This window comes from Cydia fagiglandana, chromosome 5 (genome assembly GCF_963556715.1).
Source record: "Cydia fagiglandana chromosome 5, ilCydFagi1.1, whole genome shotgun sequence".
NCBI classification, from domain to species: domain Eukaryota; kingdom Metazoa; phylum Arthropoda; class Insecta; order Lepidoptera; family Tortricidae; genus Cydia; species Cydia fagiglandana.
In genome coordinates this window covers 9831971-9852416 of record NC_085936.1, presented here as the reverse complement: position 1 = coordinate 9852416, position 20446 = coordinate 9831971, and the positions used below count along the sequence as shown (strand labels likewise).

General features: G+C 37.0%; 1 protein-coding gene across 2 annotated transcripts in view; it reads left to right on the top strand.

Moving 5' to 3' along the window:
• The first annotated feature begins 646 nt into the window (after positions 1-646).
• LOC134664436 (protein roadkill) overlaps positions 647-20446 on the top strand; it is a 78433-nt gene continuing 58633 nt past the window's right edge. For both annotated transcript variants that reach the window (XM_063521087.1, XM_063521086.1), the window contains exon 1: positions 647-829. The gene's annotated coding sequence lies outside the window, so the exon portion shown is untranslated. The remainder of the gene's footprint in view (positions 830-20446) is intronic.

The following is a 20446-nucleotide window of genomic DNA, read 5'->3' as shown; positions in this document are numbered from 1 at the left end:
ACACACCAACATTCGAATTTACAAGTGCAACATGTTGAACGTGGTTTGCGGTTGGCCCTCAAGTATAATATGTGGTATAACCTATGCTGGCTCCATCTATACAAACGTTTGACCATTGCCTTGCCAACCCTATAAGTAACTTTATAGTATTGTGGCTAAAATTTTTGTTTTTTGGCATAACTATCTGATTGTGAGAGAAATTGTCCTTTAATTCTATTTATATTACATATACAAGGATACGAAATTATTGAGGAACATTGAAGAATACCCACAGAAGGGTTGGTCTGTGAGAATACCTAATATGCAGCAATTTTGTTCTTCTGTTCCTAAAAGTTAATAATTTTTTTAAGTAGCGCCATCTAGTGAATAGTCTAATAACTATTTATTTCGAATGATAGCTATTTTTATCAACTTAGTAAAATAGAGGGCGTTACAATACACAAATGTGGAAAACTCCTCAATCTTATGGCCTCTACAAACGTCACGATAATGTACGGTGACCACCTTACTCACTCTAGATACGTGCGATAGTCTGTTACGGCTTTAAAAAAGTACGTTGATAGAAAAAAATGGGTACTTACAATTCTGCTTTGTCTATTACTGGATAAAATTATTATAAAATAAAATTAGACAGTTCTATCTAGTCTATGCTCATCATAAAGGTGTGCTTGCGCTATTGTCGTAGCTTTTGTTTTTATTTTAAGAATTTTGTTAAAAAAAAAATAGTTTTATCAATTTTTTAGCTCTACGTGTTAAAATTTATATTTGTGTTCATTTTAAATGTGTCCAGTGTCCGGAATCTATAACATAGTGATCACAAGTCTAAATCGTAAGTAGAATTTGCATATTTTTGAATGTCAATCTAGCGACTTTGTTACGATTATTGTCCTTGGCGTATTATATTTCAAACAGTTACACTTTTTACCGTTGTTGTAAGTATGTAATGTGTGGGTTTAAGTAGTCAATGGGTCTCTATCAAATATCACGGCACCAATCCAGTGTGACTTGACAACTGTATCATTCGTCATTTAATTCAGGTCTGGTTATAGATCGGCTGTGAATAATCACATGATTCTGCCTCATAATGATATGATATATTTAGTCTAGAGTGTGTAAATATTACAAATATACCTTCCCCAAAATTCACATTCTTTCGTTGTTCTAGGTCTTAAAATAGTTATAGTGTTGTCTTATTATAATTAGCTATTCAGAACACACTTTATTCAGCTATAACAACAGCGCTCATGTAAATTTCGTGCACTCATATGGTACCTACACATATGAAATACCATTTCTTACCTTAATACACGTTATATAAGCTCATGGAAATTAATAAATCAAATTGTTACTTATCTAGGCTATTTTGTTATGCTACACCTTGAGCTTATTTGAAAGAACAGATTTCATTATATTATCGCATATATCCCCTCCTGTAATTTAAAAGTTTGTGGTAATCCTGGTACTGTCAGCAGCAGAAGTTGCTAAGCGGGTTAGGTGTTCAAAATTACCTTCACACACTCTTATTCTCTTAACAATAAAATCGCGTGCAGCTCATTTTGAACCCCTCACCTGCTTAGCAATTTCTGCTGCTGACTGTAACAATAACCTAGCAAAGTTCTTCTTCTTTCCAGTCGTATCCTCATTGCTGAGGGTCGTGATTACCAATGCTTAATACCACTTTCTTCCAGGCACTCCTATCCTGCGCCATTTGCAGGCAGGTCTGGGCCTAGCAAAGTTAACTTTGTAATATTTTCTCCACCGCTTCACAAAATCTTTGGCTTCCTCGTACCTAGATATTATTTCTGTATGTGAAACTAAAAAATCTATACAGAATATATCAAAATTAAGTGTTTTGATTGGACTAACCTGCATTACACACAACTTGCAAGACTGGTGCTATTTCTGTGCTTTTGAACTTACCCGTGGAGCACCTTACTGTCACATGCTGGTAACTAAAAGGAGTTCCGTACTATGGAAATTCTGGGGCGCTCCACGGGTTAATCGTCTGGTAACCTCCCCTACTGTTCACCCCTATAATAGGTTAATTGGAAGAGATCCCTATTAGGGATAAGTTTGCCCTTGTACAGTCAGCTGCAGAGAAAAGGTACCACCCCTGTATACAAACTTCTATGTAGCGGTGGTACCTTTTCTCTGCAGCTGATTTATGTTTTATCTGATGTACCCATATTCCTCTCTTCCATACAATAAAGTGTTACTTACTAAATATCAGCCACCAGTGCCACCACTAAAAATAGCTGGAAATATTAGGGAGAATGGCAGTGTGAATAAATGGGACCTTATCTGGGGTGGCATTTAGATTCTAATAATCTGCAAACAAATTATTTAATATTTGGAACAAATTAAATTGTATTATTACATATTTTGATGCCAGTTGGAATCATATTTTTAATTAATTTTGTTATGTAAGATATCTGTCGAGAGTATGAAAAATTCCCATTTTCCCATCCCAAGCATTGTCATTACAAAAACTCATATTATAATATGTAGGGAGGTACAGTCAGCATGTAAAGTAGTAGATCAGACTAAATCTGTCATTCGAATTCTGGAATTCACATACATTGAACATGTATTCCTGGATTTACTGGTACTGGCAGAAAAAACTCTGCCTGTCTGTATAGGTATTACCTCTTTTCGCTTAAACTGCTGAACCAATATAGATAAGATTTGGTAAGGAGATAGTTTCAGTCTCAGGAAAGGATGTAGGGTTATTTTAATCTTCAAGTCGCGGGCAGACATTAGTAACTCATTTTTTTTCTACACATAATTTTACAATAATATCCCCAATAAGTCTACACAGTGCATACATAACATAATATTTTTTTTAAAAATTAAAGTTGCAAACCTTGCTGACATTTTCTTTAAGGCCCATTTACACGATACAAGATTCTTGAACAAGAATCGGCAATAATTGTATGCAAGTTTTGCCGTGCAATAATTGAATTCAAGAATTGAATCAAAGTGTTTATACATGAGCAATAACCAAAATCTTGAATGCAATTATTGTATACAATTCTTGATAGTCAATATTCTTGACCGTATTTTGTTTACACCAAAGACATTTATTGAACGGCAATAATTGCATGCAAGTCTTCACAGGTCTAAACTTCAAGTTGAATCAAGTATGTATGATGTATTGAAGCCATATTGAAGCAAGAATTGAAGCGATTTGCATTGGCAGATTTTCATTCAATATTGAATGTTCTTTGTGGGTGGTAAAACTGATAAAATGAGCAAAAATTATGCTAAATTAGGTAGTTCGGAGATAAAGTCATCAATGTTTATGGGACACAGAGGATAAAAAAATATAAAAACCGTGAGGCTCGTGAGGCTACCCTTGTAGCTTTTTCTATAGAATTTGGGGTATAAAGTTTTGGTCCCAAAGAAATATTGAAGAAACTTAACATAAAAACGCAATATCAAGCTAAAAAGAAGAAAATGAAGGATTCAATGGGAATTGGATCTAGCAGTGCTGATGTTTATAAGCCAAAACTTGTGTGGTACAATTTGATGGACGTATTTTAACAAAAACTTCGGAATCAAGAGAAACGACATCAAATTTAGTATGTCCTATTTTTTAGGGTTCCGTACCCAAAGGGTAAAACGGGACCCTATTACTACGACTTCGCTGTCCGTCTGTCCGTCTGTCCGTCCGTCCGTCCGTCCGTCCGTCTGTCCGTCTGTCCGTCCGTCCGTCCGTCCGTCCGTCCGTCTGTCCGTCTGTCCGTCCGTCCGTCCGTCCGTCCGTCCGTCCGTCCGTCCGTCTGTCACCAGGCTGTATCTCACGAACCGTGATAGCTAGTTGAAATTTTCACAGATGATGTATTTCTGTTGCCGCTCTAACAAAACAGAATAAAATAAAGATTTAAATGGGGCTCCCATACAACAAACGTGATTTTTGACCAAAGTTAAGCAACGTCGGGAGTGGTCAGTACTTGGATGGGTGACCGTTTTTTTTTTGTTTTTTTTTTTGCATTATGGTACGGAACCCTTCGTGCGCGAATCCCACTCGCACTTGCCCGGTTTTATTTATTCTTTATAATCATATGGATTGGCAATTCTTGTATTCAATTAATTGCACTAGGCTTCGTTTACACGTATGCCAGTATTGAATTCAAGTTGGTACTTGAATACAAGAATGTCACGTATGTTTAGATAGTGCAAATTTTTTATTGCCTCAATTTTATTGTATTGAATGTTCAAGAATCTTGTATCGTGTAAATGGGCCTTAAGTCTCACTATTCTTACACAGATGGCGCCTACAGTTTCTAACCAACCATAACCAAAGGCCATCCTGCCTGTATAAGGTCTTTTTACAAAAAGTGTACAGTTAGTATCAAATAGATACTGACAGCCAAAGTGGCAAAGTATATTGTAAACACACCTTTGTTGCCATAGAAATAAGGAAGTGTTCTACCTATTCATATAGGTATGATTAAAGACGAATTCTTATCTAAATATGGATTAGATTACCTATTTGTTGTTAGTTATTATGTTATAGGCACGTGCATACTCGGTTTGACCGTTTTCTACTATAGGCACAGTCCCTACCTATGGTAAGAAATAGAAATGTAACTGCATTTTCTGTGGCACGCAGTAACCATCAATTCCATTAATAGGTCCTTATTACATTTGTAGGTATTCCCTACTGATACGACCGTTTAATAGTCTTGCTATGATAAATTTGGCATGTACACCTATTAAAATAAATCCCTGCCAACTCCGCGCGAAACGACGACCTTCTGGACGTTCTTTCAAGGTCGTCGGGAAGTGGAAAAACGCTGCGGAATGCCGAACAAATATTGTAGGATTACACCGAACGCCGTGTTGTTAACATTTACCTAACTAGTTTGGTTTTGGGATCGGATGTTATGTTATTTTACAAGGTCTGTTAAGAATACTCGCGATTTAAATAAATATCTGGGCCAGTTTCTCAAACAAACAATTTTTGATGCATTTGTTTTGTAAATTTGCAGGGACTGACTTAGTAGTTTTCCAAATCTATGGTCAGTTAAAAAATATCAAAAACACGCTTAAGAGATATGATGTCCAAAAGACGGTACCTACAGCGTCTGTACCTATTTTTGAACTCCTGTGTTCGCATATTTCTTAAGTACCTATGTACTACTACTAACTGTAGGAACTACCTGACCTGACTACCTTGCCGTTTTGTTAATAGATTTATTGTCCGGTTTCCGTAATAAACATGAATGTTTCATCAAAATATTTTTATTTTATTACATGTTGTAAAACAAAATATACTAATAGTCTTACTACTTCCTTCTCTACTTGATTGTAGGGAAGGAAGTGTAAACAAAATAATGAAAATGAAGAAATAGCAGTAAACGATCAAGGATCAAACATTCTTAACCCTTTGACCGCCGTTGTCCGGTATAGAAGACAACGATAGAACGATACGCTGGCGCCGTCGTCTTGTATACAAGACACAAATTCAACCACTGAGTTAATGTGAAAATAATAACAATTACAATTTCATTTACACTCGTGTTCATATTTAAGGTCTTTGTTTTTTCATTTATTTGCTTTTTAAGCCGCTATATAAATCCCTTCTTTTATAATAAGGCATTTAAAAAAATTGCTCCAATTTTCAACATTTTTCATGTTCCTCGTCGCCGTTGTCTTGTATAAAAGACAGCTAGGGATGGGAATGTTAACTCGATATGGGAATTTTTAAAGTAAATATAAAGTCAGAAATATGTTTTTATCTAAGTATTTGAACACTTGTTAATCGCCAATTTTTTTCAACGAATAGTAGGTAACTACTTACTAGAATACGTAGAACGAGAGTCAGATAGGCATAACTATATTTAAAGTTCAGGTAGCTTCTTTAGCTCTATAAAGTAGAGTCAGACAAGTAAATTTGCCATTGTAGATTGTGGACTATTTAATTGCAGAAGAGATAAATAAAAAAAATAATTGATGTTATAGCTTAGTGGGAAGGGATAGACCGCAGCGACCGCTTCGCACAAGTGTGGTACAGGGACATACCTGTTTATCAGACTTTACTTTTATTGTTATAACATTGAAGTTAATGTGTAATTTTTTTGTAACAAGTCGTGAACGTTTTTTTGATAAGAGTTTACCTATAGATTAATGTAAACCAAACTGAAATTATAATGATAGATTCTAATTCCGGAATAATATCTTCACTCATTAAAAATTCAACCCACGTGTAATTTTCACTAAAACAGTTCCGGTATATTGACTTTATCAACACATGATGCGCAGCTTTAACGTTACGCCAATAAAGTTTACGTACCGACAAGCGCTTACGCCGTTGACCTAGAGACTATTATTACTTGATCCGCGCGGAAACAGTCCTTGTCGGTCTGCATTGCGGGCAGTCCATGGGCGCCGTTGTCTTGTATAAAAGACTTCTCGTACAGCCTAGTGCGGCGATATCACGTCTTGAATCGACATTGTTTAGTGGTTGTTTTTTATGTTAAATCCCTATATTTTAAACATTTTCGGGTGTAAAACATATGTTTAATTTTGGCAATTTGGAATGAAATTAAAACAGGATAAGAACAAAGCTAAATTAAAAAGATTTTTACCATAATATTGTAAATATCGATATCACTATTTGCAATCCCTAAACTTTTTATTAGTTGTTTACTTAAAATTTGCTCTGGCGTGTGAGTGAGCGTCTTTGCGGACTAGGTCCGGCGGCCAAAAGGTTAACGAAGTAAACAATCTAAAATCGAAAACTAAAAAAAAACTCGAACCTGTTGTATTTTTCGGTGGGTGACAGTTAAAATTTCTCACGAAATTAAAATATAGGTACAAGGACAAGGTGAATGAATTTTGAAGTGTTTTGCATAAAAATGTGTCTTCGAAGGAATTTTACTAGCCCCCTATGTGTATGTGACAAGACGCCTGGACTGAACCCGAGAAGATCAGCTATTATTCGCCCTATATTCTAATGAATTCGTAATCCCTAGCCCTAGAGGGATTAATTTAAATAATTTTGTTACTTTCTCTCATTTAATGGCTTTTCATTGACAACTTCTACTACAAAGGATCATTGTAAATTTGAAGCTCGTCCGTCGTTATAATGAAGTACCCTACCTGCCTACAATTATTGCCGTAACAATGACAGTCCTTTTACCTAACTGTTCATGTTCGAAGTAGGTACCTTTTAGAAGCCTACGATGTGGCCTCGATAAAGTTAAGTAAATCATCGGATCGATTGTGGGTCCGTGTAGCATTGAGGTCGATCCGACCTTGAAGGGCTTGAAGGATACTCCCGGGGGCCCTCGGAACCTTGAAAATTTTTGCCTCAAGGACATAGGGCCCATGATAAATGGAGATCCTCAGTTTCTAGGCCGCTTCGTCTTCCATTACAGTTGCCCTGAATACGCAATTTTCGGGGCATAAGTAATTCGTAAAGTTATTTTCGTTACTGTGCGAGAGCTTTCTTGTTTAAATATCCGCTTCTTTTTAGGCCGAGAAAAAGCCATCTGCGGTCGCTGTTTAAGCGCTTTTAAAACTTTATTGACCGAACTTGTTAACATCATTATTCCGCGTCTATATGCTATCAAAAATCTCCCACGCATATGTTCGATAAGTAGGAACTTGGTGCTTTCCATGTAACTCAGAAATGTGTACAACTAGAAAGCTAAATAAGTAAATATTCATTAACAGTACATATGGTGCTACTTTAACGCCCTAGGGCGGGATTATGGACGTTGGACAATGTCAAAAATTTAAAGAGCCATATGTACCTACTGTAAAATGTTGTAAAATAGCTACAGTCAACAACAGAGCTATGAATACAGGCAAAGTGTCAAAAATATGTATACAGTACTTTATTGCCTGTACATTAAGCTCATAGCTCTGTTGTTGACTGTACATGCACGAAAAAGTAATTTGCAACTAGTCTCGATTTAAAATCTTCCTTCGGTCGTGTTTCAATTTATCGCCACTCGTTGCAAATTTTCGACTTTTCGCACTTGTATCGAAATGTAGATACCTACTGATTTCGTTTATTGTTGCATTAATATTAAGGCACCTATTTAATATTTTGTCTTCTAGTGATGTATTGACATATAATATTTTAAACCTTCGCGTTTTGAACACATATTAACTCACATTTATAGACGGGTGTGACGGGATCGGGTGACGGGTCGGGGGTCGGGGGTTCGCGTTAGACCCGCCTATAAATGTGAGTTAAGATGTATTGACACTTTTTAATAACATACATAATAATAATAAGGTATAATGTTCAGCGCTATAACCTACCATTGACAAAAAATACTTGTATGACGGCTGCACGGTCATTCATAAGTCCAATACTAATTACTAACGCGTATACTTGACGCGCTCGCTTTTAAGTACGGCACTTAGAAATCAAATACGTCACATCATTAGCATCGACATGTGAAATTCAATTAAAAGTTACGGTTTATATTAAGCAACATTAGTGAGTTTGTAACGTACGGACGGGTCAGTATCCCGCGCCGGCCGGGGCCGTCGACCTCGGATTGCACTGGCCTGGACGCCTTGCATTGTCGCGCACCCGGTGCATGCTCCCGAATTTGTATCTCTTTTCACACATATTTCCATAATAAATGAAAAGATACATCGTGCGGTAAGGTTGACAAAGTGTCTTGTTATGCTGATTAAAATATTTTTTCCCAAAGAAACAGGTTGGCGGGGGAAGGGTTTTAGAGTTCATAGATATAGCTCATCTAATAGATCCATAATTATTTTAACGAAACAAACGTTTTCTAACAAACAATGTTCTAGGATATTCAATTTTACTCTCGTGTATGCTTTTCGTTCACTACTCATTCTATCCATTAATAGCAGCTTTGTTAAATCGATCTGGCTCTAATAAAAAAATTAAATCCTTCCTAAGAAGAGCCATCAATACTGTCGCGTTAACTGTTTAATAGGTACAATAAGCCCTGGCCGTTAATTAAAATGTCCACTTTTTAGAAGCATTTTATGCAACTAGGTTAAAGTTAATTGAAAGCTTACCTACTTTTGACCTATTAAACACTGATGTTTATTCAACTATGTTGTACTGTCGACCTTTTATTACCTTTTATTTATGCTACCTTCATAACTTTATGTGCCCTTCCAAGTTGATTCTCAATATCTAATCTACTGATCCACTTAACTTGATGTTTTGCATGTTAAGGAAAGTATGTCGACGTATATTCTCCCTTCTTCAATGAGGGCAAAACGTGACTAATTTGATATGATTCTACTCAAATAAACGTGAAAAATGTCGTTCGTGCCTACCAAATTCTTAGGATTTGCGCGTAATTGTTTTTTGATAATTATGTAATGTATCCATTGAAGTATGTTTACTTTATTTAAAATAACCACGATAGAAGAACACCTAGTTAGCCTAATACGGTAAAAACCAATTATATTTTCTATTCATTTGACAAATCGGTTGTCTACACAATTTGCCAGCACGCAATTTTTACATTTAATTGCGCTTTCACAATAATCATTAAGCTGCAATTAGCATTCTAGAAAGGGGCAGTGGTTAATTTGCGTATTACGACAGTTTGGAACTGTGAAGAAAACTAGCGATATAAATTTATCCACTACATAGTCATTAAAGCCAAACCAAGCATATATCTTTGGCTGAAATTAAATACTTGAAGTCTTGGATAATTTATTGAATGCTCGTTGACAATGGAATGTTCTAACAAGTACCTATAAGCTATCGACCTCTGTTCAAATTTGTTGTTTACGTTAAACAAACTTTTTAGGTATTTATATGGTTTCATAACCGAAAGTTGGGCAAAAGAACCGTAAAGTGAATAACATAACAAAAAATCCATTCCCGGCATTTAGATTTTTTGATAAAATGTCATATTGTTGTGTTTAATAATTTATCGTTAAAAAGGGAGGGGTACTAGACTGGGTGTGTGATATCGCATGATTCATGACGATGACAAGTGTGCAAATCAGGTTATCGATTGGTGGTAGTGTAACAGCAGCGGGCCGGGCGTCGACCCTGCGGCCCGGGCGCACCACTCGCTGGACCATGCGAGCTTGCCATAAAAATCATGTATCATGTAATCGCCATTAACTGGCCGCTTAAGCTCTCGCATGTTGCCGCCATTGCCATGGCTTAATGTACTAGATGACAGTTTTGCGGAGAATGTTGTATATACCTTGCGAAGTGTTATTGGCGTATGATACCACTTCGATATGAGTATACTTATATAAAATCAAGTTTGGCCTGTAAGTTATGAACAATTTCCCACATTTGAAGCTCTACAGCTGCATATCTCTCATATCGCACATCTTTCACCGTTGTGTAAGTATACTTTTTCATAATCCAGCCGCATACGCGTATTGCGTCTAACGATAATCCTAAAGTAAATATTTTTTTAAATAAAATCGCGGTCTAAATTTAAAACAAATTATATTACCTTTTGATGAGTAAGTACAAAATAAGCTTTTATATCATAGCTAAATGTTATTATTAAAAGCTTGGACTGATAAAATGTAATAATATTATATCAGTCAAAACTTAAGACATGACTAAGTATGATATTCTAACTAGATTTCAAACGATCTAATGACACTCAAACCGTTAATCTCCAACAGGTCGAATGGTCCCTTCACCCCTTTGAGGCCATAACGTAAGCACATTTGTAAAACAACCCATTTCTTTCTTAAGGATTTGGTCCTCAATTTCGTTGTGCCTCATACAAAATATTTCGAAACAAACATTTACAGTCCTTTATAACGATGAACGGTCCGATAGGCTCGAACATAGAAGAGGGGGGGCCGGGTCACGAAATTTAATGTGTGCTACGGTTGCTCTCCGCTCGACCCCGCTCTGTTGCTGCATATCGACGTAAACCTTCACCTAAACCGTATTGCTTCATCATCTACTCTCCAAAATGTACCTTGTGCTAAACGAAATAAAGCTTAAATTCCGAGTGAGTATAAGAATGTTATAGGAGGTTGTGTGAATTATTTGCCCATGTGCCACAGATGTAGGTTAACATCAGACGCGCTCGATACCGGCGATGTCGATGTCGACCTGATCTAGGTTACCTAACCTACATCAGGGAGAGAACGCTATGAAATGTAGCGCATACCAACTAAATAACTTTAATCCATTCTGTGTTATTATTATTGGAAATTAAATTACATTGAGTCTAAAAAATATGGCAGTACACCATATCAGAATCTGGAAGTCATTATCGTCGACTGTCGAGTGTCTCTAGATATTCCTAAGATGAATAATTAAACGAGTATTAATGACCTTTTTCATAAAAGTTCATTAAACTCTTTTATAGTTGTGGTGTGACTATGTTTTACATTTCTACTGTAATCTATGTTGTTTAAGATTTTAAATAACAATATACCTTATATACCCAAGATTAATGCTCATCATGTTACTTTATGGTGATTTGGTGAATAAATCAATCTGAAACGTATACTTATTACATATGTACTTGTATATATGTTAATTCTTCGGCGTAAAAAAGATGACTAAATTAAGTCGACATCACATAAGTAATATGTAAGAGATAAATTAGAAATTCTAGGTTCGAGTTAATTACAAAATTTTAGCCTTTGAATGATTAGGTACCTTACTTACTTATCATTTATATCACAGTAAAAAAAACCTAAATACACTTAATGTGATGTTCATAGTGATGAATATTATGATACAATGGGTCTAACACAGCGTGTATGCTGATGAGATCGCTATGTAGATACATTACATACTTACCAACGTGCCAGTGAAATTTGTGAAATCGCTGCGCTCATCTCTGATGCTCGATAAGTATTGTTAGGCAAGCCAACTTTTAATGTCACGATATTTAATATGACGTCCGACTTTCAATCCGGAGGTGGCGGGTTCAAATCCTGGCTCGTGCCAACTAGCTTTTCGGTGAAAAAAAAAACATCGTTAGAAAAACTGCAACCTGCATACATTAGCGAATAAATTCATAGGTTCCCTACCCGCATTGGGCCTAAACCCTCTCGGGCATGAAAAGGATGAATTATTATTATTTTATATGCCGTTGTATATTGGTGTATATTTATTCGAGTGTTGGTTATTATTTAAAATCCACAAGCGAAACTCTTCGATCATTAATCTCGAAACCTTTCTAATCTATAAGCTTACTGTAACGTCATTCAAGCTCGCGTGTCACATTATGTCACATACTCTATGTGACTGTTTTGCAAATTGCAACAGCAGCGGCTCACTTTCGTGGCAAATGAGAACACATACGAGTATTATTCAATCGCTTGCTGAAATTTGCCAAGTAAAAACAATTAAAGTTTATGAACTGTCAATATAACAGCGATACGCAATATTGTATGGCTAAGTTGCAGTCTCGAATAAAACTGCGAAGACGATCAGTTCCTAAAAGAAGTCTACTGCAGTTTTCGCACCGATTTCTTTTTCAATCAATCAATCAATCAATCAATCAATTTTATTTAATTCAGACAATGTCCATAGTGTTAGTATACATTCCCTTAATATTATGTTAGTACTTAACCTATACAAAATTATAACAAAATTAATAAATTATAACATATACTAATATAGGTCTACTTATAGCTTTCGTAAATCTTAGGAAATTCGTATTCTAACCACTTTAACATCTACTCAAGTCATCAAGTCGGGATTTCGCTTCCCACCCAATTTGCTCCAGGAAACTGCATAAGGCAGTTTTAGCTTACATATTAGAGTGTATGGAATGCGTTCCGCCACCGTTCAGCTCACTGCAAACCGTATATTCCCGATGCTCACAGAGCGCAGGCGAATCAAACGTTCAGGCGAACCAATGTAACTGTTACCTAAGTACCCACAGCAATTGTCAACCGAAAAGGGCACTTATACTGGTACGGTTGCTTAGCCTACACTCGCCAAGTGACACCATTAAATCCCCTCGCTTCTGTCTCACCACGGCCAATTGTACTAGTCCGGGAGCCGGCTGCATGAAACAAACCTCATCAAAAAATAGAATATACCTACCCTGTAGAGGTACCTGACATTTAGTAGATTCCAACGCACTTGGTCGGCCTAGGCTTAACCTGGCAGATTTTGTACAAATGGCAAAAACGTTGGACAAAAATTCATCAAAAAAAACCTCATCGAAAAATAGAATGAAACTTGTATGGTAGGATACCTGACCTTGAGGACAGTAAAAAAAAAGTGGTCGGCCTCACCTTAGCCTGGCAGTTTTTGCAGTCCGACCAGATTTATTGGGTCACGTGAGAGCTACAATTTACCTCATCGAAAAATAGAATGAAACAAACGGATTATAATAGCTAAAATAAGCCTGTCGACGTATGTCTTGGTCGGCCTCACCTTAACCTGGCAGTTTTTGCAGTCCGACCAGATTTATAAAAAAATCATCAAAATTATTTTATCGAAAAATCGTATGAAACTTGTATGGTACGATAGCTGCCTTTGAGAACAGTAAAAAAAAAAGTGGTCGGCCAAATCCTGTGTTGGCAGGTTCCTGTGTCCGACCAATTTTGTGGTACCACGTAAGAGCTACAATTTACCTCATCGAAAAATAGAATGAAACAAACGGATTATAATAGCTAAAATAAGCCTGTTGACGTATGTCTTGGTCGGCCTCACCTTAACCTGGCAGTTTTTGCAGTCCGACCAAATTTATAAAAAAAACATCAAAAAAATTTTATCGAAAAATCGTATGAAACTTGTATGGTAAGATAGCTGCCTTTAAGGACAGTAAAAAAAAAGTGGTCGGCCAAATCCTTTGTTGGCAGGTTCCTGTGTCCGACCAATTTTGTGGTACCACGTGAGAGCTACAATTTACCTCAACGAAAAATAGAATGAAACAAACGGATAATAATAGCTAAAATAAGCCTGTTCACGTAGGTCTTGGTCGGCCTCACCTTAACCTGACAGTTTTTGCAGTCCGACCAAATTTATAAAAAAATCATCAAATTTTTTTTATCGAAAAATCGTATGAAACTTGTATGGTACGATAGCTGCCTTTGAGGACAGTAAAAAAAAAGTGGTCGGCCAAATCCTGTGTTGGCAGGTTCCTCTGTCCGACCAATTTTGTGGTACCACGTGAGAGCTACAATTTACCTCATCGAAAAATAGAATGAAACAAACGGATTATAATAGCTAAAATAAGCCTGTTGACGTATGTCTTGGTCGGCCTCACCTTAACCTGGCAGTTTTTGCAGTCCGACCAAATTTATGAAAAAATCATCAAAATTTTTTTATCGAAAAATCGTATGAAACTTGTATGGTACGATAGCTGCCTTTGAGGACAGTAAAAAAAAAATGGTCGGCTAAATCCTGTGTTTGCAGGTTCCTGTGTCCGACCAATTTTGTGGTACCACGTGAGAGCTACAATTTACCTCATCGAAAAATAGAATGAAACAAACGGATTATAATAGCTTAAATAAGCCTGTTGACGTATGTCTTGGTCGGCCTCACCTTAACCTGGCAGTTTTTGCAGTCCGGCCAAATTTATAAAAAAATCATCAAAAAATTTTTATCGAAAAATCGTGTGAAACTTGTATGGTACGATAGCTGCCTTTGAGGACAGTAATAAAAAAGTGGTTGGCCAAATCCTGTGTTAGCAGGTTCCTGTGTCCGACCAATTTTGTGGTACCACGTGAGAGCTACAATTTACCTCATCGAAAAATAGAATGAAACAAACGGATTATAATACCTAAAATAAACCTGTTGACGTATGGCTTGGTCGGCCTCACCGTAGCCTGGCAGTTTTTGCAGTCCGACCAAATTTGTGATACCACGTGACAGCTAGAATAGGACCACACATGCTGTATTCCATACGCATCATGACTTTGTGTACCTATCTGATGGGCGGGCGTATATGAAACGCCTTCTTGTACGTGCAGGTGATCCAGGTATACACCAAAGCTTAGTTTTCAATCGAACACTTGTAATATAAGAGGAAAAACTGCACGTGATCCTTCCAAAATTTAAATAAATGGTAAAATGTTCCTCCACGATGTTCTCAACGGGCATCTAGACTGCGTTGGATTGCTGTCACAGTTAGGGCTCCGCGCTCCCACGCGCCGAACTCGTCACACCACACTATTCCATATTCCCTGTCATCGTACCAATTATGGCCAAAATTCTATTCTATTAAATTCTGAGTAGAATCGCACGTACCTATAATAAATCGTTCCAAAACATTGACCCTTTCTTCTCCTCCAGACGTGTTTTCAAATCACAAATTGCAAAGCAACTTTCCTGGTAGTCACGCACTATCACACCCACTTACACACATACACCCACCCACCCACACACACACACACACACACACACACACACACACACACACACACACACACGAACACATAAATTCCAATAAATGCATACAAACTAATAGATTCGCTCGTTTATGTAGGTACTGTATGTATTTTTATTTTACTATTTTTTATTTATTGTTTACGCAAAATTAGAGCTATACCTACTATTTTAGGATTTTTTTTCCAGTTTACAGTTATTATTAATTTTTTCTCTTTTTCCTTGTACCTTAAAGACTTACAAATTAAGTTATATTTACGATTCTTGTACAGCACAAGTTACAAGTCTACCCACAGATAATTTTTTACTATGTATAAATTACAGGAAGTTCTGTTATTGGCTATGCTATAAGTTCTCATGTTTTTTTGTATATTATTTAATGTAAACGCTGTTGAACTTCTCAATAAATATAAATAAATAAAAATACACAAGATAACCTCACATATATTAAGTGATTATCTTATTGTTATTTCTTCGACTCGCAAAGGCGTTATGTGTCCTTCAAACCATTTGATCTTATACATTTCATCTCTTAATGTCCAGCCACAATGTGTTGCATCAAATTTGATGCAAGTGGATTCTGCCGCACACTGCCACATTGAATTTATGAAAGCCGCCCGTAACAAGCCATACGTCAACAGGGTTATTTTAGCTATTATAATCCGTTTGTTTCATTGAAGCGCTGGTGGCCTAGCGGTGAGAGCGTGCGACTTGCAATCGGGAGGTCGCGGGTTCAAACCCCGGCTCGTACCAATGAGTTTTTCGGAACTTATGTACGAAATATCATTTGATATTTACCAGTCGCTTTTCGGTGAAGGAAAACATCGTGAGGAAACCGGACTAATCCCAATAAGGCCTAGTTTACCCTCTGGGTTGGAAGGTCAGATGGCAGTCGCTTTCGTAAAAACTAGTGCCTACGTCAAATCATGGGATTAGTTGTCAAGCGGACCCCAGGTTCTCATGAGCCGTGGCGAAATGCCGGGATAACGCGCGGAAGAAGAATCCGTTTGTTTCATTCTATTTTTCGATGTGGTAAATTGTAACTCTCACGTGGTACCACAAAATTGGTCGGAGACAGGAACCTGCCAACACAGGATTTGGCCGACCATTTTTTTTTACTGTCCTCAAAGGCAGTTATCGTACCATACAAGTTTCATACGATTTTTCGATATAAATTTTTGATGATTTTTTCATAAATTTGGTCGGACTGCAAAAACTGCCAGGTTAAGGTAAGGCCAACCAAGACATACGTCAACAGGCTTATTTTAGCTATTATAATCCGTTTGTTTCATTCTATTTTTCGATGAGGTAAATTGTAGCTCTCACGTCGTACCACAAAATTGGTCGGACACAGGAACCTGCAAACACAGGATTTGGCCGACCATTTTTTTATTACTGTCCTCAAAGGCAGCTATCGTACCATACAAGTTTCATACGATTTTTCGATAAAAAAATTTTGATGATTTTTTCATAAATTTGGTCGGACTGCAAAAACTGCCAGGTTAAGGTGAGGCCGACCAAGACATACGTCAACAGGCTTATTTTAGCTATTATAATCCGTTTGTTTCATTCTATTTTTCGATGAGGTAAATTGTAGCTCTCACGTGGTACCACAAAATTGGTCGGACACAGGAACCTGCAAACACAGGATTTGGCCGACCATTTTTTTTTTACTGTCCTCAAAGACAGCTATCGTACCATACAAGTTTCATACGATTTATCGATAAAAAAATTTTGATGATTTTTTTATAAATCTGGTCGGACTGCAAAAACTGCCAGGTTAAGGTGAGGCCGACCAAGACATACGTCAACAGGCTTATTTAAGCTATTATAATCCGTTTGTTTCATTCTATTTTTCGATGAGGTAAATTGTAGCTCTCACGTGGTACCACAAAATTGGTCGGACACAGGAACCTGCAAACACAGGATTTGGCCGACCATTTTTTTTTACTGTCCTCAAAGGCAGCTATCGTACCATACAAGTTTCATACGATTTATCGATAAAATTTTTTTGATGATTTTTTTATAAATCTGGTCGGACTGCAAAAACTGCCAGGTTAAGGTGAGGCCGACCAAGACATACGTCAACAGGCTTATTTTAGCTATTATAATCCGTTTGTTTCATTCTATTTTTCGATGAGGTAAATTGTAGCTCTCACGTGACCCAATAAATCTGGTCGGACTGCAAAAACTGCCAGGCTAAGGTGAGGCCGACCACTTTTTTTTTACTGTCCTCAAGGTCAGGTATCCTACCATACAAGTTTCATTCTATTTTTCGATGAGGTTTTTTTTGATGAATTTTTGTCCAACGTTTTTGCCATTTGTACAAAATCTGCCAGGATAAGCCTAGGCCGACCAAGTGCGTTGGAATCTACTAAATGTCAGGTACCTCTACAGGGTAGGTATATTCTATTTTTTGATGAGGTTTGTTTCATGCAGCCGGCTCCCGGACTATACGCGCCGATTTCAAAACGAAAGTACCGCGCATCTAGGACGGTGAACGTATTTCTCGCAGCGATCTCTTGCAATTTACCAGCCAGTACTTTGTTAGAGAACGCGGCATGGCCAGATTGCTTCTTAGATATTCATAACTTGCAACAGCTAGTTTTGCAAGTTTCTAATGCCGCGGATTTGTTTATATCTCTTTCTTGACTCGCGTGGTGGACGCCCGTAACGGCCCTCAAGTGATTGCACTTTGGTTAAAGGACAGCTATTTCTTGTGAAAATCTGTATAAATGCTTTTGACCGTATATTTGATCATAAGAACTCCTCTGATTCCCAGCAGATAATCCAGGTTTGTCTGTTAATCATAGGCAGATATGTACATAGTGTATTTTTCTTATGTCACTATTATAAGTATTATAGCACCAAAAAGAGGGATGGTCAATTTTGTTTTACTGACAAATCTTGTTTTCCAGACTATAATTTAAAAATGTAATGTTGACAACGCTTATGTGATATTTCTGGGTATGCAATCGCCAATAGGCAACTAATTCCTCTTACCAGTAACCCCATCTAGCATCAAACAGCTTCATCGTATATAAAAAAAGACGAAAGTGCACCTGAAAGTGTGTAATGTAATAAAGCTAATTTTAATCGTAATGAAGTGATTGTGGTTCTGAGAAGAGCTTGGATTCCTGAGCTCTCGTATTGTGCCGGTCAAATGGGGCGTGAAATCGTTGAGCAAATTCTCTGCATCTCTCCTTCCGAGTTACCGCGATCGCCGCGAGACTGTGGTGCAGTATTGGTACTTGGGACCATAGATGAAAATATACTACAGCTATGCTAATGATATCTGCATTAAAAGCATTACCATTTTAAATGAAAAACAAATGACATCGTTAATTGTTATTATTTTACCTCAGGTGCTACACATTGATGATATCGCAGAAATGGACATTGTATTTGAGTTTATAGAGTACATAATATAGACAATTTCAATAAAGGTATTTTGAGATCCAACGTACCGTAAAATCAGGTAACTTTAGTCCACAATTTACAACTATGGTCCAAATTCAAGTTCTAGTAAATTTGTATGTTTAATTGTTATTACATTTCTATCTTTTATTCGTAATTTGTCTTTATTGTAAATACATTAAATTGGCTATTCATTTCACTCGACTACACTGCTAATAAATAATAATAAATTCTTTATTTGGCAGGCAAGAAATCCAAAAAAATGAATACAATACAATATATGTAATAAAAAGGTATAAAAAGCAAATATAAAATACAGTAAAAAATAGTAAAACTTACAACCTAAACCTAAAACAATGAAATAAAACATTTACAAATTTTACTAATGCTGCTATCAAAATGCTACGTGAAATTATTTATTTGTATTGATACAGTAGAGGGATTAGGTACTACAATACATTCTGTTTCAATTCATGTATCTAGTAGGTAGCAGGTATGCCAATAAAGTGAAAAAAAAAATACATTAACATAAATATAAAATGTCAAATTGCCTATGGTTAACCCTTTGACCGCCGTTGGCATGTATACAAGACAACGATAGAACGATACACTGGCGCCGCTGTCTTGTATACAAGACACAAATTCAACCGCTCGGTAAATGTGAAAAAACATCAATTGTAGTATATTTTTACACGTGTGTTAATGTTTTAGGTCTTTGATTTTTTAAATAATTGCATTTAAAGCAGATAAATAAATCCATTCTTTTATAATAAGGCAATCAAAAAAATTGCTCCAGTTTTCAACGTTTTTCATGTTCCTCGTCGCCGTTGTCTTGTATACAAGACAGCTAGGGATGGGAATGTTAATTCGATATGAGAATATTAGAGATGCAACGGATAGTTGTTTGGCCGGATACTGGATATTCGGCCTGACCTTCGGCCGAATATCCGGTATCCGGCCGCCGAATATCGGCCAGCAGAGCTGCACCTACATTTCGGTTTTTCAGGTGCGCATTCTGCAGTTTTGACCTGTTTCTAAGTGAACGTTCGCGCGGACACATTTCTAGGTTTGAAATGAGTGCGCGTGCAAGTCAGTTGAATCTCTAAATTGTTTTAAAATAATAAACAAGTACGATTGTGACCGTGACTGTTTCTTAAATCCAATTTGTTTACTCCAAAATCAAGCAATGGTACTATCCGGTATTCGGCCGGATAGTAGGGCACTATCCGGTATCCGGCCGGATATTAAAATACTGGCCGGATAGGGCGGATACCGGATAGTAACCGAATATCCGGTGCATCTCTAGAGAATATTCAAAATAAATATCAAGTGGCCAATCTGGTTTTATTTAAGCATTTGAACACCTGTTAAATGCCAATTGGTGATAACTAGTAACTAGAATACGTTAAACGAGAGAGAGACAAGCATAACTATAGCTGGAGTTCAGGGAACTTGTTCAGCTGTCCATAGTAGAGTCAGACAAGTAAATCTGTCCTTGTGGTCTATTTGCAGAACAAATGATTCATTTTGAGATGATAGTGTAGTAGGGAGTGATACCCTGCAGTGACCGCTTCGCACAAGAATGGTACCTACAGGCGGACGCTCGGACTAGTCAGTGTCGCCTAACTATGAGAATGTTATGTATTTGAAATTGACGAAAAATTATTATGGTAGGGAGGGTGTAATACGGGAACTGACAAGCTCTTCTAAGGAACATGTCGA